This window comes from Pteropus medius, unplaced genomic scaffold (genome assembly GCF_902729225.1).
Source record: "Pteropus medius unplaced genomic scaffold, Ma_sr-lr_union100, whole genome shotgun sequence".
NCBI classification, from domain to species: domain Eukaryota; kingdom Metazoa; phylum Chordata; class Mammalia; order Chiroptera; family Pteropodidae; genus Pteropus; species Pteropus medius.
In genome coordinates, this window is record NW_024344378.1 from 24128017 (window position 1) to 24155024 (window position 27008).

Here is a 27008-nt window from a genome sequence, read left to right on the forward strand (position 1 = left end):
AGAACTAGAAGAGTCTGGAGACTTTGAGGCTTTTTGGCTCTTTTAAGGCATCCCTGTGGAAAAGTTCGTTTTCAGACAATAATGGAAACCTTTGTCTGGAGAGTTGGTCTGGGCAGGGTTGGATCTGAGAGGTCCCAGTGTGTGTGTGTGTGTGTGTGTGTGTGTGTGTGTGTGTCCACAGCCATAGTACTTTCTTTCCTCCACTTTCACCTCAGATGCCTTTGAACCAGCAGGAAGGATTCCTTCAGACCAAAGGTTAAGGCCAAAGGCATTTAACAGGTGGAAAGGGCATAGGAAGGAGGGGGAAGATCAGAAGCCACAGAAATAGAAGACTAAACTCTAGGCTTGGCTAAAAGGAATGTTCCAGGCCTGCAAATAATCACTAACATTTATTGAATACTCACTGTACCAGGCAATCTTTATGTGTCATTTTGTGGACTTGCCATGGCCTCCCCATGAGGCTGTTTTGTTATTCTCATTTTACAGGTGATGGAACTGAGGCTCAAAGAGGCCGAGTGAACTACCTGAAGTCACGGTGTTAGTAAAACATAGAGCCAGGACTCCAGCCCAGGTCTACCTGATGCAAAGCTCTGCCTTTAACTCCTAAGCTTTGTGTAGGACTAGGAGCTCTGGGAATCTAGCATTTGGGGATGTGTGGAATAACACATTTAGAGGGGTGACTCTTTGTCAATGGTTCTCAGCCATGGGGCGATTTTACCCCTAAGGACATTTGACAATGTCTGGAGAAATCTTAGGTTGTTACAGTTTAGGGGGTACTACTGGCATGTGGTGGGTAGAGACCAGTGTACTCCTAAACATACAATGCACAGGTCAGCTCCAAAACAAAGAGGTGTCCCATGACAAATGTCAATATGCCAGGGTTGGGGAACCCTGCCTTCTGGGGACCTGGCTATATTTTTACCTCAGAGCACAGGGCTAGTGGAAGGCCACCTGGAAAGCCCATATGAGGAACTTGAGGTGTCCTTTTAGCTCCATAGGCTTATGTTGTACTTGGATGAATGTTCGCAGTTTGAGTTCCTCACTGAGTCTTGAGGGGCTGGGTGGAGTCCAGGAAAAAACATTCTAGCAAGGTGTGATGGGCCAGGGTGGCCCTGGGCTGCACGTGAGTGGAGGCAGGTGAGAGGTGGGTGGGATCCTGTCTGGGCTGCTGAGAACTGATTGGGCTGTTTCTATGTGTGTAACTGAAATAAGAACTCAGATCCAGTTAATTGTCTATTTTTTCTTTAGAAAATGCTTTTTAAATGATTGCCAGGACAACCCACCATGGGGAGGTCTGAAAAAGAGATACCATGTTGCAGATATACTGGGATACAACTATGCTGCCTGTCAGACTCCTTTGTTACTAGTTACTGTTTAACTCTAGTCTGCCCCATGTCACTTAGGGCAGAAAGGCAAACAAATTGAAGAAGCCCAGGGGCCCTTGACCTTGACTTTAGCTTCTTCGAGCAGCTTTATCTGAGCATTGCCAATGGTCAAGTAGGTTAGATCTAGCAGGTCAGATCAAGAAGCCCCTGCTTCTGAGGGGGCGCTGCCTGGGCAGTCCCCAGGAAAACACTCCCTGCTTTACCCTGCCTGTTCTTACGTCAGGCCCCCCCGTCTTCCAGGTCAGACACAGCAAGGGTGCGTCTGAGCCCCTCTCTCAGGGTGTACATCACCAGGTAAGATTTTTACCCTCAGCAGCAGCCCTCCCTTTGTCACCCTGGTTTCAAGTGAGCCCTCCCTTGTCAAATTTCTTACTGCAATGCCTTTCTCCTGTTGCCCTAATGGCTGGAATTATTCCCCACTTCCTTTCCATCACCTGGGTCCCACCCCGAGACCGCCTTCGTGAAGCATTCTGGTCACTCCAGCTTCCAGGGTCACCTCCCCCCTCTTCTATATGTCCTTTGCTGTAGTGACTTCTTTGGTCTTTCATCTAGTCATTAAATAATAATATTACCTGTCAGTCTCTCCTTTGTCACCTTCTGACCTCTCCAGTGGCTCGGTCATTAACTAGCTATATGACCTTGGATGAGTGAGTCACTTAACCTCTGGAGAAGCAACATCGTGTTGAATCAGGTGACTTTAGTTCCCTTCCAGCATCAGTGTCGAATGAGAGTAACAGTCATAGGACCTGCGCTGTTCCTCTAAGGTTAGTGGCAATTCAAGTTCCCCTTGGGTTCCATACAGATTCACGGAGAACCCAGAACTAGTTGTTAGGAAACTGCCATCAGACTAAATAAGCAAACTTTTTCATATTAATTCTATACTCAACAAATGTGTGTTGAGTGTCTGCTATATCCAAGGGTGTGTGACGGGTTCAGTAGGGCTGTCAGATGGGTCTCTTGGCTTTGCCTTTAAGGATCTCGCAGCCTTGTGGGGCGGTACGTAGGTCTGTACAAAAACTATAAGAGTAGACTCTCCACCATTTCACCCTTTGCCCATCTTTGGGACCAGCTATCACAGCCTTAGCCACACACACACACACACACACACACACACACACACACACCCACAAGTTTCCATTAGACTTGTAATTTTTTAGCCTTCTTCACTATGTGCCTAACACATAACGAGCAGTCAGTAAAGATCTGTTAAATGAATGCAGTAAAGAATGGCACATTTGACTTGGGTTTTGAAGAGAGAGTAGGAGTTAGACCTACACAGATGGAGAGGGGCACATTACAGACTGGGCAGAGATCGGGTGGGATGGAGGCAGGAGGAGGAAATGGCTTGAGCAAATGCGCAGAGATAATGAAGCCCAAGTAACTGCAGATCCACTGGGATTGGACCATGTATGGTCAGGATGCAGAAAGTCTGGAAAGATAACTTGGGCCCAGATGGTGGAGAGTCTTAAATTCAAGCTTATGTTAAAGGGACTGGATTTATCCTACAGTAGGATGACCTCATATTCCAGTTTCCCAGAGGGGCTTTGCCTGTTGTCCTAATGTGATTATTAATAGTGTCCCCTTTCACTCTCAAGTGTCCCTTTTCGGATGATAAGTTATATGGCCTGCAATCCTAAAGGCTGCGTGGAGCCCCTGAAGGGTTCACAGTGGGACATGGTCAGGCTGCCTTTAGGAAGGTCAGTGTTTGATGGAGCCTGGAGATAGGAGATGAGACGTTTTTCAGTTCAGGTAATTCAGGCCTGAGCCCAAGGAGTTACAGTGATGTGTGAGAAGAGGAGATGGTTACAAAAGACACTAAAGGCTAAAGTGATACCACGCATGGTCTTTAAGAGGCTGCAAAGCACCTCTTCCGAAGGTAGACTCATCCTAAAGTTTAGGCATCCTGGATAAACGTTTCTCTAACTTGAGTTAACAGCTGATAAGAAAAAAAGAATACATTGTGCCTGTTTTCTGAGCAATTGAAAGTCAGAGGAGCTTCTTCCCAGTCTCCAAACGTTCTGGTGAGACACTCTGGCATTCACTTTCCTAAACCCCAGCATTGTTCCTTGGAATTTAAAATAGGTTATGAATGTGCTTGATGTCAGGAAAGATAAATCTGTGAGGAGGACTGCAGTCAATACATTTCCTTTTTAAGAAGAAACAATATAAAGAGCTTGATTCAGTCCTGAATCAATCTCGCTTTGTTGCCATGATTGTGTAAAACCTGAACTGCTTTCTGTCTGTCACACTGTTTATATTCCCCCCATGTTCCCCATCTCAGCTGGCCCCGCGCGGAGTCAAAGCCTTTTTAGGCCATGGACAGCTCTCCTCTCAGGGCTGTTTCCTTGTGCGCTGCAAAAGGGTTGTGCAATGAGCGGTGATTTCATTTAATATCTAGGGGTGCCCTTCAGGTTGGCTATTCAGCGGTGCCTCCAAATGAGCTTCCTTTGTCCTAGAGAGTTGGAAGGCTAAATTCTCTGGCTTTTAAAAGATTTTAAAATAGTCGATACGTACACATGGTGCCGAAATCAAAACGTTACAAAAACGTGTGCGTTGAAAAATTTCATTCTCACCCCTGTAATGCCTGTTTCACTCCTTCTCCCAACCCAGCCCCCCATGAGGTGGGGTGAACATGCATTCCAGTTTGCCCACAGCAGTCCCACTTTCTGTTCTTCGTGCCAGTGAATGGTCAATAACAACTTGTTTCATTCTCAAAAGTGTCCCAGTTTAGGTGATAAATGATACATTCCCCTATAGGTTGGTAATTGTATTTATTAGTTTGTTATGTATCCTTCCTGTATTTCTGTATGCAGATACAAATGTAAGGGGGGCTGTGACTTACATTGCTTTTGTCACTTCACAGTATATTCTGGAAAACTCCATATCAGTAGAAATGGAGTGTCCTCATTCTGCAAGACTATTTTTAGATAGGACTGTTTGAAGAGACTGGTGGGCAGTTGCCTTTCCCTTGGTTTATCAATTTAATTGCGATTTAGGAGTGGCTTCTGTTTACCTAGGGAGAAACAAAGGCTGTGGGAAGTGAATCCAGCTTCCTTCACTTAGGGCAGCCAGTTTAGTAGTGAACTCATCCAGGAAGCATTTATTAAGCACTAGCTTTCTGCCTAAGATGGTACTAGGTACTTTGGATGAAGTGGATCTTCCCTTCTTCTCCACTTGTTTAAATGCTTCAGGATCCAGGCCAGATACCTCAGCCCTTCACAAAAACTTCCCTGATTCCATGGCCAGAATTCTTTGGCATCCTCATCCATCCATTGTCTACTCATCCATCCATTTATCCATTTCATCAAGCGGCATTCCTGAGTGCTTCGTTTCCTTCCCTGAGTGCAAGCAGCGTTCCACAGGTGCTAGGATCTGTGCTAGAGATGTAGAGATGAACGAGACGAACAAGGTGAGTCCCTTGCTGTAGGAGACAGAGAGAGACAGGTGAGTGAACAGGCAGTGGTTTATCTAGGCCTCTGGTACCCTGCAAAGGCCCCTCTAAATTGGCGCCTCCTCCTCCCCTCAATCTTTTTTCCATGCTAAGCATCGCCATGGTAAGAAACCCCCTAACTCCGTCTAATGCCGAAAAGAAAGAGTTGCGTAAAGGAGAGCCCCAAGTCCCACCCCTCTTTGGTCTTGGTTTCTCTCTTGGAATGAGAGGGTGGGGTTTGACCCCTGAGGACGCTGCACCTCTGACATTTCAAAAACAATGATTTCAGGAATCAGCCTGGTTGGTGGCTCAGCCAGCTCCTTCTTTTATCTCCTCCTAATAAATCCAGCTTCCCTTGCAGTTTCCTGGTGCCAGAGGGGGTGATCAGTCCAGGATAAGAAATAGCCAGGCCAGGAAAATGACCTCTTAATAAAGTTGAAAGGGCCACTGGGAGAGCTGGGATGGCCCGACGTGTGTCCGCGGGCCACTCTGCTGTGAGCTGTGGTCGGCACCGAAAGGTGTTCCAGGTAATGACTCCAGCTCTAGCTGCTGAGGAAACGAATGGAGTCGGGTTGTCACGGAAGAGGGTTCTGGCTGCACATTAGCAGATGTTTTCCTACAGCTGTGCAGAGCAGCCTTTGGTGGGAAGAGGTGAGATTTGTCTGACAACTCACACTCCCCTCTCTGTTGCCCTCATCTGTTCTTCCTGCAGTAACTTTTTGCAGGAAATAGGAAGGTGGAATGGTGTTTGGTAAGTCTGTTTTGGACCGATGCTTGGTATTGCGCTATGAGTCTTCACCTTCCATTAAAACTTTGGTTCTCAAACTTTGGGGAGCATCATGGTCACCTGGGGTGCTTGTTAAAAATGCATATTACTCCCTGGGAGGGACCTAAGAATCTGTATTTTTAACATGATCTGTAGGTTGTGCAGTTTATCTCTGGATATTTTCAGTTGCAAGTGATAAACTCCAACTCAAATTGGCTGACAGGGAAAATCATTGCCTCTCAAACAGGAGTGGTGCACCGTACAACTCCAAGACCCACTATTATGTGGACTGCAGTGTGAATCGCGCCCCCCGCAGTTGTGCAGTGGGCAGTTCTGAACGCTGAGGTAGAGTGGGCTTCAAAGTTGATCCTTTCAGTGGCTCAGGGGTGTCTTCCAGGCCCCAGGTCTTCCCATCTCTGCCGTCTCTGTGCTGGCTTCATCTGCGGGCTGGGAGTGAGGTGGCTACAGCATTTCCAGACATCTCAGGCACAGTGACATCAGGGGAAGAAGAAGGATGTAGATTGATTTCTGGCTCTCTCTCCCAGGAGTCAGGAGCCTACCTGTGGCACATCCACCACTCTCCTATGACACCTCCTTTTCTGGAGCTGGGTCACATATCCATCCCTGAGCCAGTCACTGAAGGCGCTTGCACTTCTGGAGCCATCTGCCGAGGAGCGGGTACCTTAACAAAATGGAGGTTCTGTTAGGAAGGAAGGAACAGGGGCGAGGGGCTGGGTAGGTAACCATCAGGGCCCAGTGTGCAGGTGGTTGCAGACCGCGCGCCAAGAAACACCGCCTCACGTCATCCTGAATAGTCGGGGCTGTTGGTAGGGTTATCTCTGCTGTGCAGATGAGGAAATGAGACTCATTGAGCTTCAGCGACTTGTCTTAGATAACACGCCCGTAGTTTGTGGGGGTTGGGAGTGAGGGAACTGGATATTTTGAGAGGCCCTTTAGCTCTAGGTGAGTAATCACCCTTTTTGGCCTTCCTGAGTGCCAAAGCAGCCCCCTTCATTTCTGATCTCTCCTCCACGACTATAGTTATTCACGGCAGGAGGCCTTCCTAACTGTTCTCTATGGACAGAATTCTACAGGCAAGAGAAAAAATATACATTGTGCTGTCCCACCTCCACACTGACTGTGCCCAAACATAGTTGAAATAATGTTATCAGCTCAAATTTCGGAGGGGGGGGTGCTGTCCACTTCAGCCCCTGGGCGACGTATAGTACAGACATCTTAAATCCTGCAGCAACCTCTCAAGTTAGGTTTCATTATTCGTATTTTATGGATGGGGAAATTGAAGCTGACTGTGGTGGGTTGCACAGCTTATGCGTGGTGGAGCCGGGATGGCCGACTGCCTGCCTCAGTCCGTGCTGCTCCCCTGCTCCACACTGCGGCTTATCAGCAGCCACCAGCCTTGTTCTGTCCCTGAAGAAAGGTTCTCAGGGAAGAGGGTTTTAGGGTCAAAAGAGTTCCAAAGGAGCTGAATGTTTCCTATGGGACTAATTCTCAAGGCACTAGGAAAAAATATCCTGAGCATAATAAACACAAGAAAGAAACAGGAAATCTGGTTTGTTATATAGCAGTTAAAATACAAATAGGAAAAACTTGCAAAAAAAGCCTAAAATTTTGTCGGATTTGAAAATGAAAGGCCATGATTGAGAGGGTAGGAAAAGCACCATGGGATCGGGAGACAATTGATAAATGGTGAACAGTGTAGCGGTAGTAAGGGATACCGGGTGGAGTGTCTGAACACCTCGCTTGTTTGCCAGTTCTGCTTTCGAGACGTGTAAAATGGGGTCCTGGCAGACAGCTCTGTGGGCAGAGGGAGCAGAGAGGTAGAGGGTAGAGTGAGCTTTGCAAGCTGTATAGGGCTTTGTAAGGGTGAGAGGGCGTCAGACGATAAGCCGCAGAGTTGACACCTCAAAGTTTTAAATTTAGTGCGGCTCTACCTGGTTGTGAACTGTTAGCTGCCTAGAGTGTAGAGGCCCGTCAGAGCTGGCGGAAGGCAGATGTCTGGCTTTGGCCTCATCTCAAGGAGAAACCAGCTTTGCCTGAAGAGCCCGTTTTTAGCTCCGGACATTTGGAGTCCCTCCCTTGGCGTGTTGTGGGCCTACACCTTGGGGAGTATTGTCTACAGATGCCCGGGGGGCGGGGGGAGGCAGTTAACCACAGTGCAAAATGGGCAGAGATAAGTGCCCTGCGCTCAGTACAGAAGGTGCAGGATGTCGTTGCTAGGGAGGACACTGCGGGCTCAGGAAGCTCTGGATAAACTGGGAGGTGGGAGCTGAAGACGTATGTTGATGTGTGTGTGGCAGGTGTGTGTATGGAGGACAGACATCAACAGGTGAGGCCCTTTCCAATTGCAGCTAACACACCTCTCTGATTGTTGTGGTTCTGGAGAGACAGTGGCTTGTCTTTTCAGATATGAACAGAGGAAATCATAGGGTGAAGCACTTCTGCAACTTTGTAGTGTTTTGAGTCTGTAGCAAGATATTTAAAATTAGTTTCTCCCCTCCATCCTTCCTACTCCCTTCCCATTTATCAGACACCTAAACATTTGTTGGCCAACATCTGCTTGAGTTGCTGAGCTTGGTGCTGAGGTTTCAAAGACAAAATCATTGCATTCAAGGAGGAGTCTAATAGGTAAACAGAACTATTACAAAGCTGTGTGATAAGTGCTGACAGGGCTGTACAGGGTCCTCGAGGACTGGTAGGAGGGAACACTTGATTGCATCTGGTTGGGGAGGGGCAGTTATTTCTCCCAGAGGTGACACCTGAGCTGGGGCTGGAAGGCTAGGAGAGAAATGTGCTCGGTGGACCAGCCTCTTGGAGGGGATTCTAGACAGAGGGTGGCATTAAGCTTTCATATGACAATATAAAAAGTTCCTGAAAGCTTGCTGTGTGCTGTTGGTGATGCAGAGATGGATGGGACTCAGTCCCCACCCTGCAGGTACTCACAGTCAGAGGTGAATAAGAAATGACAGTGCAGGTGTCAGTTTGATTGGAGTGTGGACAGAGTCCTTTGGAAACATAGGGGCCCCACTTAACTCGGTTACTGGCATTTGCTTTTCAGTGTTTGTCCCAGGAAGGTTCGTTCTTTGCAGGCTCTTTCATTAGTGAGAGGCTCTGTTTAAGAAGCTAGCTTGCTGTCTGCTGCCCTCAGGGTTGATCCTTCAACATGTGGATTATAGTCTGAGACATCTATTCATGCTTACAGATTTCTTCCTATGGAGCCAGCACTGGGCTTATTAGGAAGTTGGACTTGGGCAAGGCAGTTCACCTCCCTGGAAAAAAAAAAATTATTGGCCAAGTCAGTATTTCTCAAACATTGGTCTAGGGGCCACCTACCATAGAATGGCATGGGCTGCAGAGTCCTCGTGGGGTGGCATCTCCTCATTCGTATAGCCAGATAGCCAGATGCTTGGGGATGGGCCTGGGATTCTGCATTTAACAGGCACTCCAGATGATTTTTACATCTTCGAGTTTTGGGATACCTGGGCTACAGGATGTCAGCCTCTAATCCTTTTAGCCCTAAAATCCTCAGCCCTAGATAGGTGTGTCCACAGGAACCGGAAAAATGAAATGTTAGCTTTCTTGATATTTTATCCTTGCAACGATGCTTTCAGCAGACTGCTCCATAGTTAAGTGTCCTGACTCGGCAGTGTGTGATTGTGAGTTGTTCCGCAGGCGGGTTTTGATATTCCTTAAGGAAGAAAAGCCTTGTTAACGTGCTGCTGAATGTGACTGTCAGAATCTTTTCAGTAGCTGAATCGTTACAGCAAACACCCATCTCAGCTTTTCAGCTCTGGCTTTGGCGTGTCTGACTGGCTTCCTTGTCCTGACTGCTTCCCCCTCAGCCTCCTGCATTCTGACGTAGAGCCAAAGTTTCATCTTCTCTTCGACGTCTCTGTTTTGGTTCCCCATCAGATCATCTTTGTGAAATTATTAAGACAAATTCACAGTGTTTTAATAGCTGCTGAGTATGTTCTCATTTTTTGGTACGGTGTCTGAAAACACAGTTTTAAATGTTCAAAGTAAGTAAACAAGAGCTTTATATATCTGCCTGCGAGCTGGCCCCAGTTTCTTGTTTTTCTTTCCTGCAGAAATTTCCTAGTAGCCCCTAAGGTTCCACAGTGCCGGTGGCTTTGAGAAGCTGTTGCCTAAGAACTACTCTCAGCTTGACCCCTTCATATCATTTAGGTGTGAATGAAATGGTCTTAGGCGAGGGCACTGTATTCTGGCCCGTCGTAAAGACGAAACCTTGGCACCTAGTATTCTAGATCTTAAAAAATTAAGAACCTGCCTCTGGATCTTGGTTCACGTCTGGTTCTGTTATTCCTTGTTGTGGGCTTCCTTGTTGAAATCAGTCTGTGAACACAGAATTCTAGTCAGTTCTGATGAACCCTCTGACATTACGCAGGTGGGAGAAATCCAGAACTGAAAGAGATGGAGGCAGGTATGCACCCAAGCAGGCAGGGGGGGCCTGGTCCTTCCCTGTGTTTCCAAAGGGTCACGCACAATTCTCTGCCACCGTGGGTGCCCAACACGTGGCTGCTGGAAGCATGGATTAAAATATACGTAAGCCAGTAATTAAACTGGTGAAGGCATGGAATTCAAAGGGCGGATCAGTGTGAATTTGGATTTCCCCTTGGTTGTTTTTTAAGTTTAATTTTCATGGAAATATCAATTAGATGCAGGATTAGTTGCAGTGCAGAATGGCAGAGAGGAGAAAAGACAGACACCGTGTGCATTTTAAGTACTTTGGTACATCGGTTAGTTGTTCGTTATTTGCCAGTCATTTTGTTAGATGCTCCCAGAGATTGATTAACCCTTTCATTTTGTGTCCAGGGAAACTGAGGCAGAGGAGTGCAGTAATGAGTCTAAGTGTACATAGTGAAGCCGTTGGCAGGCAGTTGACCGATACTCAAGAAGGATTTATAGAGTACCTCTTCTCTAGTGGAATACACAAGAATGAAAATTTAACTTTGCCAAAGCCGTTAGAGGTGATGGAGATCACCTCGGAGTGTATAGTTGCTTTGTGACATTTCTGTCACTTGGTTGTTTGGTTTTTGCTGGTGTCTCTCCCACAACAGGGAGCTCACTATTCATTGAGAGGTTCATTTTATTTTTGAATGCTTCTAATTTTTAGAATTCTTTAATGTGAACTATAGTCAACCTCTCATAAGCTTCTTTAGAACCTATGTCTCACTATATTTACATTTTATATTCCTTCCTTCCTTCTTTCCTCCCTCCGTCCCTCCCTCCCTCTTTCTTTCTTTCTTTCTTTCTTTCTTTCTTTCTTTCTTTCTTTCTATTCCTTCCTTCCTTCCTTCCTTCCTTCCTTCCTTCCTTCCTTCCTTCAGCTTCCTTCCTTCCTTCCTTCCTTCCTTCCTTGCTTTCTTTCTTTCTTTCTTTCTTTTAACTTTCTTTCTTTCTTTCTTTTTCTTTCTCTCTCTCTCTCTCTCTCTCTCTCGCATATGTGTTGAGCACCAGCTGTGTGTTAGGTTCAGGACGAATAAGAGAAAACAAGATTGTCAAGGCTCCTGCCTTCTGGAACTTAGACACTGTGTTAGTATAGTGGCAGGAGTATTGAACCAGATATCAGAAGACCTGAGTACAAACCAAAGACATTTACTGAAAAAAAAAAAAGAAAAGAAAAAGAAAAAACAGAAAGAAGAAAGAAATGAAGGTTTTGTACCACTTGTAAAGTATATGAACTTGGCTAAGACCCTTGAGTATCTGTTTTCACTTCATTTTACAGAGGACATTATCCCCTGGGACCTTCCAAAGCAGTGAAATTTCATTGGGGTGGTGTACCTTGTAAAATGTTAATTGCTGTATATTACTAAGAGTGGTGCTAGCTCTTGCTTCTAGAGCAGTAGTTCTCAAAGTGAGGTCCCCAGGAGAGCAGCATCACCTGGTAACCTGCTAGAAATGCAATTCCCCACTACCACCCAAGACCTGCTGATTCAGAAACTCAGCAGGTGGGGCCTGAAAATTGTTTTCCAGGGCTCCTGGTGACTCTGATACCTTCTCTAATTGGAGGACTACTGCTATAGACTAGAGCAGCCATCCTCAGCCTCGGCTGCACATTGGATGCACCTGAGAAGCGGGGCTTTTAAACCTATGCCTGCTGTGCCTTCCGACGAGTCAGATCAGAATCTGAGGGTAGGGCCTGTGTAGAAACCTCACAGGGCTGTTATTCTCCTTTGCAGCCAGGGCTCGAGGAGCCTGGGGTCGTGATGCTGAGGAGCTCAGATGGTGGATTTACCCCGTTTGGTTTGAGTCCCAGCTCTGCCCCTAATTAGCTCTGTGGATTTTGGCAAGAGGACTCTGGCCTCAGTTTTATCTGCATAATGAGGATTAAAAAAATGCCCATCCCTCAGGGTTGTCACAACAGTCAAGTGGGATACTGTGTGTGTCTCCATGGATGTGTCCGGCATGTGGTAAGTGAATAAGTGAAGGGGGACTGAATTTATCGGTAGTAGCTGTGGGTATTTGAAGCTGATGGTGCTCATCTCTCTACACAACCACCCCCTACCACCCCCAGTTTCCCCACACCAAGCCTCTTTCTTCTGGGACATAATTTCCAGCCTCTTCTGGGGAAACTCCATGACTCTTTTTAAAAGGCAGTGTCCCATTTAACAATATTCATCAAAATTACAAATGCACCCACTTTTTATCCTTGTAATTCCAGTTCTTGGAATTTGTCCTGCAGATATACCTGCACAGGTGAGAAATGATGTATGTTTATTCCTTACAACATTGTTTGTAGTAGCAAAAGACTGGAAAAACCTAAATGTTCATCAGTGTAGCATCCTGTGCAGCCACAGAAAAGAATGAGGCTGCCCTTTAGGAACTTGTGCGGGACTCTGTAGGATCTATTTTTTAAATGAAAAATGCAGAGTGTGGAACTGAATATAAGTTGTGCCACCATTTGTGCAGAAAAAAGAGAGGACAATATATGTTTATTTGCCTGTCTATACATTACCTGTGGAAGGGTACAAAAGAAACAGGTAACATCGTTTGCCTCTGAGGAGGGGACTTTTCACTATAAATTACTGGATGCCTTTTAAATGATGTGACTGTAACCCATCAGAGAAACTTATTTTAAAAACTGTGGTGCCCTGAGCTGAATCTTCCACTTGTGGCCTGGCCGCTGTGAGGTACAGTGGGAGTATTACTGTTTTTCTGTGAATCGAACACTGTCCTACTTTTGATGCCATTTAAGATTGCGTTACTCTTGGCGCTGTCGGCCTTGATGAACCTTGTGGTCAGCGACAGCACCCAGCTCTGTTTCACACGAATGGTTGCCAGGGCAGGTCTCATGGACTCGAGGAAGTTTAGAACTGCCCCCAGCCTGTTCTTGCACAACCGGCTTTGTGTTTGGCCCAGAATGCTAGGCTGTCCGGATTATTTGAATCTCGATTCTGCCATCTATAGCATTATCTCCTCTTCCCAGTTTGGTGCCATCTGGGGTTTGCTGAGCCTGCCTCCTTTGTCTGTCATTAGTCAAATCATTGTTAAGACATTGGACAGGGCGTGTCTAAGAATTGAACTCCATGTCCTGCGGTCAGTAACCTTCCTCTAGCTTGTCATCAAGCCTTTGAAGACACCAGTGTACACAGACGTTTGATGTGTACTTGTTTTGTGCCAGGCACTGTGCTGGTGCTGAGGGTACACAGAAGAATAAGACAAACTTCCTGCCTGAAAAAAGGGATAATCATTTGGTATAGAGGTGAGAGAACTTTTTCTCTAAAGGGCCAGATAGCAAATATTTTTGGCTTTGTGGGCCATTCAGTCTCTGTGGTAAATATTCAGCTCTGCCCTGGTAGCAAATGGCATGGCTGTTCCAGTAAAATGTTATAAAAACAGGTCGGGGCTGCATTTGGCCTATGGGCCATAGTGGGCTGACCCCGGGTCTAGTAGGAAGACAGACTAGTAGTAGCTCAGTCAAGTTTAGTAAGTGCTACGAGATGGGTATGTCCAAAGTACAGTGATGACCCAAAGGAGGGGGTGATGCACGTTCTGTGGGAGAAGTTGTTCACTTGGCTAGATAGTCGTACTCTAGTACAGACTGACTCGATGTCACTAACTTATTTTCAAGTGGATCATGGGAGATTTTTCTAGATGCTTTGCTGAAATCAAGGTGCATTTTTTCTCTTATTTCACCTGGTCTACCAACTTGGTCATCCCAACAAGAAATAACCGGTTGCCTTTTGGCGTGACTTCATCATATACTCACAACTTCATCATATACTCACAACTTTTCCCAATGTTCACATTCTTTTCTAAATGTCCCCAAACCATGTGTTCTATAATTATGCCAGGAATCATCATTGATTTGTAGTTATCAGGGCTTATTTATTCGTAGAGTCAGGATTGCCCACTTTCTTACTTTAACATTGGGACATGTCTCATGTTGTCAGGCCCCATTCTCCTTTGTGCGCTTTTGAATTTGATCAATTGCAGTTCGAATAGACTTTTATAGTCAGTTCAATATGCATGAAATAAATTATATGTCATCTAAAGAAAATTTGGAACCACATTAAAAAGTGGAAGGAATGCTAAAACAAATCAGCCATGGTGCACCACTCCAGCTTGGCCCCTGTTAACATTTTGGTGTCATTTCTGCCAAATATGTGAAAAATAATCAGAGTTTACAGTCAGACTGCTCTGGAACACTGGTTTTTTAGGGGAAGCCTGATGGTTAAGCTAATTAGTAAAGTTTTAGGAGAGCGTTCAGAGGATAGTGAAAGCATCGAGAAGGGGTCAGTTTCACCTGGGCAAAGGGATGATTAGAAAAGGCTCCATAGAACAGGGACTTGATAATCGAGCAGAACGTAGTTGGAGGAACAGGAAACAGTTGGATATAGGCTACAGTCAAAACCAAGTGCTAAAGGTATATGAAAAAAACTGCAAGGATTGTCCCAAAAATAGTACTGTGGTAGGTAGGAATGTCGGTGAATGTGGTTTTATTTTTTTTTGGTTTTCCAAATGGGGCTGTGTTGCCTCTTGTTAGTATATATTTTTTAGTACCACACACATGTGCCCCGGTCTTCAGAAACTCAGGGTTGCAGAGCTTGGCTGCAGGTCTCTGCAGAGCCAGGAGCTCGGAGCCAAGCCCGCAGTGCTCATGCATCCCTGTCATTTCCATCAGTGGTTCCTGAGGATGAAGTAGAGAAGCAAATACTCCTCTGATAGCCCAGATCCCTGAGAGTAGTCTACTATTATCTTCGAAATCTGAAAGTTCTAGACAAATCTTGTTGTAACTTGAATAAAACAGTACAGATTTCTTTTTTGCAACGCAGCCTGAGCAGGTCAGACCTTGCTTCTCTGTGCTGAAGTCTTTTATGTAGCAAGAGTTACTTTCAAAACGTTCAAGGGCAAAAGCTCGAGATAATGGTTTAGGAGGTAAGTGACATTATTGGGTGCATAGAGAAAATATTTACATGCATATTTCTCCCTTCTCCCACCCCTCGATCATGAGAAACAAACGGGTATTTACTGCCACCATTTCCCTCGGTGTTTCTGGCACAGATTTCTCACCCACCCCTCCCATGCCCCCGCCAACATTCATTTCTACCACCATATCCATACGCAGAAGGGAAGGGCACCCAGACTGGAAGGGTCTTGCTGCATGTGCTGCAGACATTCTTTCCCACCAGGGAGAGAAGAGTTGTTGGATTATTCTGAGTCCAAATTTTGGCTTTGCCTTTTACTTGCTGTGAAACTGCAGGCAAAGTCTTTGAGCTCAGCTTTCCGTCTCCGTTAAATTGGGATGATAAAATTGAGTCCGCAGTTGTTGTAAGGATTGAATCAGGTAATGCCTGACCCATGAACAGGTGCGCAATACATTGTGGTGGCTGTTGTTCATTATTACAACTTGACTGTTAGCGCCAGGCTCGAACATCGGCTCGTATGTGTCCTTCCCATGTGTAGTCATGCAGTAGGAACCATGGCCTTGCATTCATTACCAGTGCTTTGCACTCATGATTCTGAATATTGATCTGAAGTTGGCAGGGTGTGGGGTGCTGGCAGGAGTTGTAGCCCTACAAGTTTCACTTCAGAGATTGTTTTTTACTGAAGACTTCCTACGAGAGTCCTAAAGGGCAGACTTCATGAAATGTCAGGTGCTGTGTGTGATTGCATTACAGTGATAAAGGCTGTGTGAAACTGGGAAACAAGCATGTGTTAAGTGAGGGCTTGAGAAATATGTGTTGGTTGATTAGAAAAACCAAAGGGGAATAGCAATAGGGCAGAAGAAAAGAGAGAAGGAGGCCTCTCTGGATTGGGTCTTGGGACCACGTAAAAGCTTCCCCACCCTTCTGGTTTCTCTGTAACCTGTAATCACACTGGGACCTGGCTCTGAGCTTTACGAGGGCCTGGAAAACTTACCTTTTTGAAGTTAGCGATGTGACTTTATACTCTTTTTTGGGACAGCCCAAGTTTTCACTTTTGTACCATGCTGAGGTCCTGCTGAATGCCAGATTCTGTCTGATTGGTGGTCAGAAACACGATAAAGTTAAGGGAGGAGATTATGTGCTCTGTCAGGAAGGCCTGAAGGATGAGAGGACTGGCTTAGCAGCTGCCGTAGAAAGGATAATGAAAGAGTCAACTCGTTTACATTTGTCTGCCTCTTAAGTTGAAGAAGTCATCTCTAAATCAAGGCTGATATATTCCTCAGTCACGTGGAGGACTGAGCTCTTTGTGTGTCATTCACCTCTGTTTACCGTTCAATATCAGCTGTATCTGAAGGCATGGTGTGGCCTTCAGTCCTCTTTCTCCATTCCTAACCTGTCACGGCCATTTGGGGACTGGGAAGACAAGGGGTCAGGCAAAAGGAGGACCTTAGCTCTGAGGTCTGGCACACAGTAGGTGTTTAATAAATGTTCTTCTGTCTTGTCATCCAGTGCAGGACCCATCCACGGCAATTCCCTCAGTTCAGGGCGTGGATAGAACTGGAACCATCCTTTGTGTTTGTCTTTTTAATATCTGAACAGTAGGGTATTCAGAGTCCTCAGGTTAATATATAAAAACCACTTTAAATATCTTTTTGTAGAAATGTCCATTTTAACACATTTTACGGAGTGAAAATCTGTTGGTCTCAGTTTAGCTGCCTACTGCTCTTTCCTTGTTTATAGGACCATACGTTTCTGTCTATCTAATAGATCAGATCGATTCCCAGTCTTACTGCAGTCTCTTAAGCCTCCCAGCATTTATTGCAAAATCCTGAAAGATTTTCATGCCCTTTTAGTATGAAAGCATGAAATTATGAAATTCCCTTTATTTAAAAAAAAAAAAAGAAAAAACTTAAAATTTTCATTTTTAAGTGTATATTTTACCTTTTAATTTGAAAGGGGTTGCCTAAGTATATTTAGGCATTTGGGAACTTATTTTAAAAGTTAGAAATGTCTTCAAACTCTGAGTCTGGTATCTTACTTGTTGGTGAGTCCACTCAGTATTTACCAGTTCGCTTTTTTTATTTTGCAGGAGACTGAGTGCTGACGTAGTACAATTGATTTGTTAGGGTTGTTACATCTTCTTTGATGTTTAGAGTGAAATCACAGACCTCCCTCTTGAACCGCCTTGGTAAGCAGGGCTGCGGGAGCAGGACGAAGGTTACCAAGGCAGCATATCAGGTAGGGGCCTCCCTCTGTAACACCATTCTCTTCTTTATTTTTCCTTGTTTTCTTCTTGCTCTATTTCCTTTGTTTCTCCCTACTTTCCTGCCCCTATATGTTGCTAGACTTAGTGCATCTAGGCTTGTGGTAAAGAAGGGGATGTTCCACTTCCTCTTCTGCTCCTCCTTATGGTTCAGGCTTTATTTATTTTTATTTTTTTATTATTATTTTTTCCTGTCTTTAATTCCGCTACCACTTCCATTTCCACCCCAGACTTAATTTGGAAGGTAGCCCTTCTTTTTTAAGAACTGGATCTCTGAAGGTGGGACATCTCCTCTCACGTGCTTGTGGCATGCCCCCAGGGGCCTGGCGCACCTAGGGCCCAGAGCACCCAGGGTATGATCTGTAGCTCCACCTGGGGCACGAACCCAGGACCTTCTGCGGGTAAAGCAGACGTGCTAACCACTACACTATGGGGCCACCCGGGTTCAGGCTTTATTTTAATGAACATTTTACAAAATAGCTTGGCCATTTTTGCCGTACCTTGCCATACGTGTAAATGTCAGTATGGGTTTTGTAAAGAGTCTGATGGCTCAGGGGTCAGCAACTTTTTACAAAGTCAATGTCAAAATAGGCGACTCCTATTTTGGTGCTGGGATGACTGTGCTCACTCTTGCGGGGACTGGCAGGAGGCAATAACTTTCCCAGGGGTTGGTGGCAGCACAGGCTCGAGTGCTTCTGAAACCTGGCCTGTACTAGGCTCCTTGGCTTCTGCTGTGCCCGTTGCTGACTCTGTGTTTTGGTTAGTGAGTTTTGTCTTCTGAAGTGTTGTATTGGCCATTTAGTGATGTTCCACAGCCTTTTCACCATAGGAATTGCAGAACTTGAACATTTTTGACCTTGTAAGGCTTTGTAGAAGAGACTGTAAATTCCAGATCACTCTGTACAGCGTCTCAGAGGCCGATGCTAGGGAGAGACCGTTTCTTGGAACTCCTGACATCTGAAGGCTGTTCCTGCAGTTGGTCTCGGGTATATGTAGAACACATCCCAGAGAGAGCTTGTGCTGTGTAGGGGACTGCTGGCGGGCATGAGCCCAAGGGAAACTTAGGGGTAGACACCTGCTTTTTTATAGCTTATGATATTTTTTTCAATTTCCTGCTGCAGGAAGGGAGGTTCGGGTTTAATTAAATGTATGGTAAACAGTCACCTTTTCCTCATTGCTTATTCTTGATTCATTGCAAGCCTACGTTATAGGAGGGCCCGGTAGAAAAATCAGTGTCGTTCCTTCGCTCTCTACCAGAAAGCGTGGAGTCTCTGGCTGACTTCCACTTTAGGTGAGCAGCCACACAGCAGGGTCCGGGTGGGGGCCAGGCAGATGTGATTTCATGATAGATTTTGACCGGCAGGCATTTTTATGTGCTTATCAGCACTGGCTCTCCTCTCTTAATGGTCATATGGTCCACATTTTTACATGACTGGAGAGAAAGGCTCCCTGGGCTTAGGGAGGTAAAATGACTTACTTTGGATCACATAGTAGTAGAAGAACCTAGACTAAAATCCTCTTTCCTTTCTGCAGTGTGTTTTACACCACTGCATTGGCTCATCAAGGCCTGTACATCCTTCACAGTCTGGAGAAACTTGCACCCATTATAGGAAATGGAAGTTGAATACGGTCAAGAGCATGCCCTGTGCAGTCTGACTAATTTGGATTCCATTTCTGGCTTTGTTTAGTAACTATTTGATCATGCAGTGTTCCTAATTTCTGGAGTCTCTGTTTCTCCATCTATAGAATGGGAACCATATCTACCTCATTGGGTTTTGAGTATCACCCTGGATTGTTCCTGGTACATAAGAAAACTGCAGTTGGCAGCAGCATTTTCCATGCCTTGCTTCAGAGTTTGAGCTGGGGTGAGGATGGAGTCCTCCTTCCTCTTTAACTCAAACTGACGTAGGGAAAATTGCAAGAAATTCCAAACCTGCCTAGACTTCTGCAGTATCTTCACTTCATTCCACACTTGCCCAGTGAGCAGACTGAGGTCCTGGCGGTTGTGCCTCTGTTGGAAGAGGGTGCCTGTGGGTTTAATAACTTGTGGAGTTAATAATCATCTTCTGTTGCCCAAGTGATATGACTGAGGCAGGTTGCTTTTATTAGTGCCAAAAGAGTTGTATGTTTGTCTAGGCAACCCTGAGTCACAGACCTCCGACTCGTGAGTTATCTGCATAGATGCATAGCCAGCTGCACACGACCTCCTCTTTCCATTATTCATCCCTGCCCTGGTATGACTCATTCTCCAAACATTTGAGTGCCTACTGTGTTCCAGGGGTAGGGCAAAGTACCAGGGAAAGATACTGGTGAACAGGAACAGACCTGGGCCCTGACTCCATGAATCTTACAGAGTTGTGGGGAAGATAGACTTTAAGTAACTAAGGGTAAAATCATAATCATTTTAAGGCTTCGAAGAGAAAGTACTTGGGACCATTGGAGCATACACTGGAGAGATTTGACCCAGTCTGGGAGGAGAAGAAGGAAGGCTCTTAAGGAAGTGACAGTTGAGCTGAGAGCTGAAGGAAGGCCAAAGAGGGCAGAGTGGGTGACCTGACACTTTGTGCCATCCCCTAATCCTGCCACCCTCCCTCCTTTTCTTGGTCTTTTAAGAGGCCGTTAATCTTCCTGCAGTCCATCTTTTTATAGTTTCAAATATTTGCTTTTATTTTAATTGCATAGTTTTTGGGCAGAAATATAATATGACTGCTACTTTGGGAGTTAAACAACATAAATTGCAATTATTTGTTGCATGTGTACCGTGTGGCAGGCACTGCATGTACATTGTCATCTAATCCTCTCAGCTACCCTGCAAGATGAGTATTATGATGTCTAGGTAAAGACACCAAGGCCCAGGAAGGCTAAGTGACTTGGGCTTTGTCTTATGTTGGTGAATGATGGGAAAGCTGGGATTTGAACCTTTGGATTCACGGCTAAACCTACCCGTGCTTTTCAGCCTCTCCCTCTTGTGGACGGACTTGAAGTGGCTCTTTCCGATCCAACCACCATCTCCATGTTGCGTCCATGGAGAAAGGCAATCTGAGTTCCAACCCTCCACCTTATGAATGAACTTTTGGCACATGGCCCATATGTCAGTTGAGGATTGTTGTCTGTCAGATCAGCATTGAGACTAAGTGGATCTGTCTTGCAGTGGTTTTAAAATTGCCTTTTCAGTGCAAATCCAGAATTAATGGAGGACAGTCTTAGAAATAGTCACTTGACGTGAGGAATGATGGGCCAGATAAAAAGAAGGAATGTCAATTTCATTTCTTCTGCCAGCAATATCCCCGTAGGCCATAGGGGAAAGAAATTGATATGGGCTGGTAACTTTTAATTGGTCTCAGTGACTCTCTTGTGGCTTGTTAATTAGTAGGCTCTGGGTGGACATAATGTGTATCAATCACTTCATCTGTCTGAGCCTGAATCTTCGTACCTATAAAATGGGATAATAATGCTGCTTTATCTATTTCAGCATTGTCATGAGATTCAAATGAATGATAGGACCTTAGGTTCAGAAGAGCGTATCCCTAAGATAATATATTTGAAATGTTTTGTAGGTCTATGTAAACAGATGCCACTTCTGTTGATTTACCATGGTGGTTCACATTGTTACTATAACACTGGTTCTCAAGCTTTAGCTGCATATTGCTGGGCGCCTCCTCCAGAATTTGATTCAGTAGCTCTGAATCTGATTCAGTTGGGCCAGAGAATTTGTATTTCTAACAAGTTCCTGTGTGATACTGATGTTGCTGGGCTGGTGACCATACTTTGAGAACTAATGGCACCTACCACTTAGATCTGGAGGCGCGTGGCCCTGTCCTGTCACTGGCCTAGAGAATGATGGGTGAAACCCACTGGCTCTTGGGGACGTATAGATGCCAGTTCAGGGCTGTGTTGTAGCCAGACAGCTGAGAGGGCATTGGTGATTCCAGGTCAGTGGCTGTGATGCCTGGAGTGGGGTGGAAGCTGCTTCGCTGTTTCCTTGGATTCCTTACTTAGGACTTGGGATGGCCTTTGGTAGACAGTCGCCAGTTCTCAGGGCTCTGTGGTGTGTAGGAAGAAGATGCCACTGGCAGGGTGCTTTGGGCCAAACTTGGATAGCTCCATTCACATTGATAAACTTTTCCTTTCTTGAGACTGGCCCAGATGCACCCAAACTCAGCCCTCTTTGGCTCCTGGGAAGAGATCACCTTTCTTATGATCTTTGAAGGCTGCAGTGGAGGGAGAGTCTCCCTGTGGGGCTGGGTGGTTCATCATCATATTCTCTCTCCCTCACCAAAGGAGATTTCCCACTAATTGCTCCAGCCACTCCCCTCCCTCTTTCCACCACATGTGTGGTTTCTACTTAAATCTCTTCCTAATTGAGACACTCAACCTTTAATTACCCTATTTCAGAAGAGGACAGGCAAGAACAGACCAGCAGCAATTTTCACACTTTTAGGATCATCTTAAGTGGCTTGTAAAAAATACAGATTTCTTGGCCACACCCTCAAAGATTTTGATTTCTCAGGTCTGGATGCAGGGATCCGAGAATTTGACTTGCTTTTCAGTCTGCCAACATGTGGTGGCACCACTTTTCCTCCACCCAGGAGCCCTGCTTGGACATTTGTCCTCCTGAGAGTCTACCACATTTGAGCCTATGATTCATACCTGAGAGAGACAATGCTGTGGGTCTGGGAGCAGAGGGGGTTTGCTTAACGGTTACTTTCTTGGTTGTCCAACAGAGGACCTGGCCATTGATTTCTCTAAGAAGAAAGCCTCAGGGTTTCTGTTATGGTCTCAGAAGAGGTCTTTTACTTGGAGTGTCTTCCATTATATTCTACTTACACAAACTCTGCTCTGGCCCCAAGGCCCAGTGCAAAATCTGGATGACCTGTAGCCCACACTTGATACATTCTTATAACTTCTTGTGACCGATGATGGGTTTTTAAATTTTTTTCCTTTGCTTTATATGGCTGTCTGATTAGCTTTCACTGAGCTGATTTTTAGCTCTGAAATTATATTGTAACGTCATGGAACTTCTGATGTCTACAGATATCTAATCTGTGGCAGGCTAGGTAGGTTTACCATGATATTTCTGGGCTGGCCACTGCTTGACCCCTGCACAGATCTCAAAACCCTGGCAATAAGGGTTTAGAACTGGCTTGATATCAACAGTGTCTTTTAGATGGAAAGTCATTTTTAGTACAAGCCCTTGAGGATTACCATCATCAAATAGTACTTCCAAGGAGAGAGCCCCAGGCAAGTCTGGGTTCTATCTGAAGCCCCAGTTTTAACCAAAAATAGACCAGCTTCAGAAAGGGAGCTGGTCAGACGACAATTCCACTGCATCAGTGGTTGGCAGAGACTGCTGGCTACGATGGAGTTAGCTGGGCATCAGCCATGGCAGTGGATTACTCAGAAGGCCAGCTGAGTGTATGAGTTTGTATGTGAGAAAGACAGACAAAAGGTTCTTACTTCCAACAGCATTCTTCCTGTATCTCCCAAGGATATATTTGTCCCTTTAAATGTTTTTTTCTACATAATAGTGTTCAAGATTGTGGGGTGGGGGCGGGGGGAGGGGTGCGGGGAAATCAGGAAACAACCCAAGAACCCAGTTTTCAAAAGGGCTCGGGCGCACTCTCAGCATTTTGTAAATGGCTCTTTCTAGCCCGCATCCTTTCAGTGGTGGCATGCCAGGTTCCTCCAGTGAAATTGCTGGTTGTTTCGCCTGTTCTTTGCTCTCAGTCTAAAGTATCTTGGTTCATTCCAGTCCTTTTTAATTTTCGTGGCTTATTGCATTTGGGTGACTAAATTTAAAGAGAGAACATGGAATCAGTTTAATGCGACCACAGACCCAAAGACGTTAGAGCTGCAGGAGTCTTTCCTAGGTGATCCTAGCTGGCCCATGGAGATCTTCCAGCTGCTTGGTGCCAGGGTTGTAAGCCCAGTTCCCCTGGTCTGATTTAATGCTCTTCTCCCTGCCCCATGCTGCCATCGCAGAGATCCCTTCTGCTGCTCTGTTTGGCCAAACCAAGGTATGGCCAGTAGAGAGAAAAGGGTTTCCAGGGCAGAGGTTGATGGAACTGCTTATGTTCAAGGAGACTGATGAGGAAAGGGGCGTTGTTCAGATTGCATTTTAAAATGGGTTGGGAATAACACTGGCTGTGAAAACATTATCAAAAATCTGCAAAATCAACACTCTTTCTTCCTGGTAAACATGAAAGCTCGGCAGCTGCACCTCCCTCACATGTGTTTGGCCAACTGCTGTTCCGGACGCCGCGCTTCCCTCAGCGGTGTATGGGAGCTGATTGAAGCCAGGATTGGCATTCCAGCTCTTTGCTGGGTGGAACAGGGTGTATCAATGCTCTTAAAAGCTGTACTGGTTCAGGTTGTTGTTGAGCTTAAACTGGAGTATATATATATACCCATCCCTCTGGGGTTATGTGGATCCTTTGATATGGCTCCATGTCCCTGGTCAGGTTTTGCAGAAACGAGACTTGCTGTAGACAGAAGAACTGATCTTATTTAGTCAAAGGTGATTTGTGGGTAATTTCTTTTCTATCAAAATCCTCACCCTCTTAGTCACCCCATAACCTCTGTTATACAAGAGAATTTTGTTTGTTTCAGAGAATCAGCCCACACACAGGTTTGAAGCAAGTCCAAAACGAACATTTGCCACTGTGTAAAAACTTGACTCATCTTGTTGCTCCTTGATGAGAACTGGTCCATCCATCCATGCCTTCTGTTCACCCCTCCACACCCCTTCCCCTGTTCCCTACATCATTTGTAGAAAATTTACTGTTCAGGAATTCACGGGTTTATTTCTCAGAACTGGAGCTGTTGCCTGATGTTCTTGAGGAAATATTTGGCGAAAGCAGAACTTCCACATTTGCTCTCCCGTATCGTCTTTTTTATTTTTAATTTTCATGTTTCTTCATGAGGACATAGCCTGGGAACAGTTACCAAGAAGTAATTAAGAACTAGTAGTATAAGTTCCTGGAGGACAAATCTGTCAATGGATCATATTTCTTTTTTGACATGGACACAGGGATGTGCAATAGATACTGCACCATGTGTGCTGACCTCAGGCATCTAACAGGAAGAATCCCATTAGGAGCCTCGGGCTAAAATGGAAAGGAGGGCTGGATGAGAAGTCCTCAGGTGGAGTCACTGCTGTCTGGATTATCAGATCAGGTTTGCATTCTCTACTGTGGGAGGCCTCTTGTGGCAGACCTAGGATTGTGCCTGATCAATATTTTTTTTCAGACGCTCGGAGTTGTAGAAGGCAGCCACGTGAAGTGTGCAGATCTCTTAGGGCTGGCAGAGGGTGCTTACACTTCAAAGTAATCAGAACCCAGAAAGCTCTTCTAAGATGTGCCCAGCATATGAATTACAAAGAAATCTTTTACGTGTAGGATAGGGATGACCCAATTTTAAAAGCAGTTCTTATGGGAAAAGACTCAGGCATTTTGGATGTTTAGGAAAAGAGGCAGGTCCTTCTTAGGGGGATGGAGGAGTAGGCGGTTCTTTAACTGGATGCCCTGATAGTTTTAGGTTTGCCTTCTGGACCTATTGATTTCCCCTTGTGGGGTGATGCTGGGCTGGGTGCCCCAGGAGCAGAGTAAGTTGTCTTTGACATTGGTCTTCCTCCCTGGCCTCCCCTCTAGAAAACTACCCCTTGTCTACACAAAGTTTCTTCTTTGTCTACACTGCCTTTTCCAGGCAGGGTCAGAGTTTTTCTTATTTCTGAGAGTTTCCTAGTTAGGCCCTAGGCCCTGGGGCTGCAATTGCCTTTGTTCAAAAAACAAAAAACAAAACAAACAAACAAACCAAAAAAAGCAAACCCAACAACATGGACTTTAGAAAATGGGTAAATGGAATGCTTTGTATTCCTGTTTTAAACTTAAAAACAATCCTATTCTGCAAATGCAAAAAGTAGTAAGAATATGATTTCAGTTCCATATTGCATTGGATTAAGAGTGGCAGAGAGAAATAAAACAAAAAATTGGATGGAGCAGAGGAGGAAAGCTAGTGACAAGTTGTGGGGATAGGGAGAGAGAGAAAGAGAGACGCAAAGAGACGTTTGTATAGGAAGAAACAAGGCGCACACACAGTCAGAAAACAACACAATTTGAGGTAAAACCAATTTGCAGTCAGGCCTCCACCCTACTGCTATAATTTTACATCTAGGAATTCTGAGAAAGTCACCATATCACTATCCAAAAAGGGCTTGTTTTTTCTTTGTAAATGTATCATGTAGTCAAAATATGACAACCTGACATGCCTATCTTTATAGAATGAGATGTTGATATGAACTGATTGAATAAGAAGCAAAGGCCCAATTTATCTAATGCTTTTCAAAATATTCCTTCACTTTCAAAATAAAACAAAAGGCTTATAATCATTGGATAAGTCCAAAGAGTTAAAGAAAATTCTCTATATTTTTATCGACACACACACACACGCACACACGCACACACACGCGTAAAAAGAAACTGCCTCTAAATCATCCAGTGGTTATTTTCGGATGGTGATTTTATAACTATTTTTCTTTTTGTTCCCTTTTTTGGAGGGAACAAAAAGAAAAATAGTTATAGTTACTTAAGTATTATAGTTACTTAATTTTTTAAAGCAACGAACAATATTGCTTTAATCAGGAAAAGTTATTAAAATATATTCTTAAAATATAGTTACTTAATTTTTTAAAGCAATGAACAATATTGCTTTAATCAGGAAAAGTTATTAAAATATATTCTGGTTGAAAAATATGAGGAAATAATATTTAAATACTATTATTTACCTAGAGTATTACTTTTTATATCTTAAGTTGGAAAATACGTACATCTAAGGTTTCCTAGCCCATTCCTACCCCCCCTCAATTTTCTTCTTGTTTCTAAAATTTGTAGTGTTTATCAAAGTTACACATGCATACAGTTTCAAGAATCAAATAGTTTTCCAGGACCGCAATCTCCTGCCCCCAGTGACCGTCATTTAAAAATCTTAGCTGATTATTTTGGTATTTACTTCCACATTTTTCAGTAATTTGCATGTTTTGCTATTTTGGGGCATTATCTGTTGACTCTGAACCATGTAAGATGAAGATTTAGCTCTCCTCCTCATTCTTGTGCATCTCCCCTTTTATCTTTGGAGGAAGAAAATTCCTGTCTTGCTTCTCTAAAGGTCTCGAGTGTCATGCCTTTTCCTAGAGGGACAAGAGTTCCTTATGTGAAGTAACATGTACATTTCCTGGCTTTTTGTGATCTTGCCAATAAAACGTTTAAAGACTGTCCAGAATTCTAAGTTAAGGTTTGAGTTGGGCCATGTGTTTTTCCTAGCTTTCTGGACCAACCAAAGCCAAGGGCCCATCAAAGTCTAGGCTGAAGAAGGGCATCTTCTGGTTGATGTTTTTTGGAGCAAGTATCAACTTATTTTATTACCCTTTGCCGTTATCATTAAAGTGGAGGAAACACCATCCTAGTTAATTGTGAGCCATTATTTGCTGGACTTGATTATCTCGGAGGTCCTAGAAGGTAACATGTGTTCTCAGTTTGAGAACACTCTCAAGGAGACAGCTTCTGTTTATATTCGACTGGTAAAGTCCAGGGTTTGTGGGGCAGTGGCAGGGATGCCTGTGTCCTAAGGCCCCAGAGGGATTTGTATGAAGTCCTAAAAATGCCACCTTTTCCAGAAAAGCTGCTATAGTTCAATCTCAGGGTAGAGTATGTGAACTCTACTCCAAGTCTCAGAGTTTCACTTTGTTCCCAGAGCCATCCAC

General features: G+C 44.8%; 1 protein-coding gene across 2 annotated transcripts in view; it reads left to right on the forward strand.

The window, feature by feature from the left end:
- SORBS1 (sorbin and SH3 domain containing 1) overlaps positions 1–27008 on the forward strand; it is a 211496-nt gene that overhangs the window by 15471 nt on the left and 169017 nt on the right. The window contains exon 1 of one of the 2 annotated variants that reach the window (XM_039871669.1): positions 16987–17226. The exons of the other annotated variant lie outside the window; for it this stretch is intronic. The gene's annotated coding sequence lies outside the window, so the exon portion shown is untranslated. Of the gene's footprint in view, positions 1–16986; positions 17227–27008 lie in introns of those variants that run through there. 2 annotated transcript variants of the gene reach the window in all.